Here is a 3,136-nt window from a genome sequence, read left to right as displayed (position 1 = left end):
GTCAAAAGTGAAAGGAAAAAAATTAAAAAAAACATATGATTTTTTTCTTGTTGCCAACTGTTAGTTATTATTTAGACAATAATTATATACATTTAATTGATAATTTTAACAATAAAAAAGTATGAAATGACACGAATTCTAAACCTTTGATTGATATAAAATTAATATAAAAAACTTAATTCCAAGTTTTACCTTTTTTGTGTGTATAATACATTGAGTCATCTGCTTTGAATAATACTAGAGTCAAATTATGAAAATTAATGAAAGCAGCCGAAAGGAAAATGAAGCACATCTTTGTGTATTTCAAAAAACGAGGCGTGATTTGAATGAAATCAAAGTAATATCTACTAAAAATCCCTAGAAATGGTTAGATTTGTACATTTCTATTTTTTTGATCGATAAAGGAGGAGAAAAGTCTTTTGTTTTCTATTGTAATGGGTGTGAGATGTAAACAACGTGATTAAAAATAATCCAAGAGATGGCCCATCATACTAGGGCCCTAGAAAACTGAATACATATATCACAAATAAAATACATTCATCAAGAAAGTGTAAATACTATCTTATTAATCATTGCTATACAGTAGAACTGTTATGAATTTTATAATATATTTAATTTGTTAATAGCTGTTACTTTTTAAAAGTTGTTCCCGGGTATTAAAAAAGAACATACTCTGCAAAGTTTCAGTAGCATAGAAAAAATAATTGCATATTTCCAGAAGCATGAACATTCATATTGATATTCTTCCTAATAATAGGATTTTTAAACGTAAGAATTCAAATAATCATTTTGAGTATCTCATCTATTAAGCAAATGTTTCGAAAAGTGGAACCTCAAAAAATATGTTTGTTTTTTTAAAACATAGTTCAAACAATTTTATGATACAGAAAATATATGTATCATCAATATCCTTAACGATTAAATGCACAATATCATTATTTATTTTGATGCAAATGACAAAAAAAGTAAAAATTAATCATTTTTTTGAGAATAATTAAAACTTTTAATACTTAAATTTAACTTAAATTTGCTTTATGTCTTGTAAATAATCACGTATGAAGTGGTATGTGTCATTCTTGTTTTTAATTACTTTTATTAAGTTGACGTAGGGAATCTTTTCACTCATTTATGTTCCTTTTATTTATAATTCTTACTTGTATTGATCTTTTATTATTCTATGTATGAGTGCGTACCTATTTTACCTTTTAGTCCCTTAGAAATATATTTAGATAGTGTATGCTTGTATCCCTAATAAAGTAATCATTATTGAAAACTCTTTCTCCGGTCGTATCAGAAGTATTTAAGGAACACTCCATCAAGTTTTCTTATCTAGCCAATATTCATTTTAAACTTTTTTAAATACCGCCATAAATGAGGAACTCTACTATTCTACCTACAGGAGAAGTAAATAGTCATCACTTAAATAAGTATTACTATTAGAAATAAAACAGAAGTTATCCATGATTTGATATATTATGGATAAAAATTATTCAGGTTGGACAAATAATGGAACTCAAGCGAAAATTCGTAAAACGAGGTGCTAGGACTCGTGGGAGAAAATTACTTCTGATTGAGCATCTCCAATCATATGATAGAATTGATGATTTTGGAGGATCAGTAGTTCAGATTCCTTATATGATTCCGATGGCAAATTGGGAAAATTCATTTGAATTGAAGACAATGTTTAGTCTGACAAATGCTGTATTCCTCCTGTGACGAAGGCCCACATTTAATTAATTATTTCTACATATGTGACAAAAAGTTTGAGATCCCCCACTTTTTTTTACTATCTTATTCATCTCTTCTTGTATTCCTATATGGCCCTTTAATAATTGAATAAATTGATCTTATAAGGTAATTCAAAAATGAGGTGAATCCCTAAAATATGTCAAAGATATAGAGGGTTTTTTTACTTTAAAAATTTGTTAAATGATGGTAAAAACTTTCAACCATCAATTGAGATATTTTTACACTTTTAGGATTTATCATTTTTGGAGCTATGGGCCTCTGAAAAAAAAAAGAATTACTCAAGTTCTAATGATAAGGTGACAGTAAGGTTCACTTTATGTGCTGGTGGAAAGCCTGGCAATAAATAACTGATTTTTTATTACTCCACAAGGAAGGTAATATTGTAAAGAAAGGTATAACTTTCAAATGCGAGTAACTAGTAATATGAAATATATTAAATTTTGGAAGTAACTTGCCCAATACTGGATATATCATAATATTAGTCAATAGATTGGATATTTTGATATGATAGTAAGGCCCTTTTATTTGTTGGCCCATTTTAACACCCAATAGTTCACTATTTTTCTTAGCAATATTAATGAAAATAGGGGTTTCATTCTTATAAAACTTGGTGCTTAGGCCCCAAAAATACTCAACATCAGGCATGCGTACGTCACGTAAAATTTTCTATAAGACATAAAAACTATAAAAGTTTCAACTTGTACACAACATACAACTAAATATAATTTATGTTTTCTCTACCACATTTAACTCAAAATAAATAAAATCAGGTTCAGATCATCACTTACATGAATCTAATAATAGTCTTCCTTCCTTCTCCCCTCCTATTCCATAATCCATACTTTCGAATAAATAATAAGAATAACAATATAAATACATGTGCCTAGGTAAACATATGACTTCGTAATTGGCCTTCCCAGATAATAATAATTGAATATAAATCAAAATATACATACATATATTATCTTCTAAGAAAGTACTAATTTAAGTAGAAAAACACATATATAATGCTTATACATATATATATGCTTGTGTAAAGGGTTCATACGGTATTTGGGCTCTGATTAAAGTTGAAACAAATTTAGTTTTAATACCCATGAAATTAAAAAGAAAATTGAAAATTATATCCAATGGAATTTCGCGAATGAGAATAATGCTATTAAAATGTAATAAAATTATATATGTATAAGAGTAAATTATTCGATATTTTTTTATATATACTTTCTTTTTTCTTTTTTTCATTTTTCATTTTTCTTTGAAATAAAAAAATTCAATTGTTATCCTACCAATAAATAATTATTAATATGTTCAGTACATTTTGTAATTTGTACCCAAAGCAAGTTGAAAGTAGTTTACTGTGAGTAGGGACAACGTTTTGTGCGGATGT

The sequence above is a fragment of the Lepeophtheirus salmonis genome, chromosome 1, assembly GCF_016086655.4.
Source record: "Lepeophtheirus salmonis chromosome 1, UVic_Lsal_1.4, whole genome shotgun sequence".
In the NCBI taxonomy this organism is placed as follows: Eukaryota; Metazoa; Arthropoda; class Copepoda; order Siphonostomatoida; family Caligidae; genus Lepeophtheirus; species Lepeophtheirus salmonis.
Note: the sequence above shows the minus strand (reverse complement) of the source record.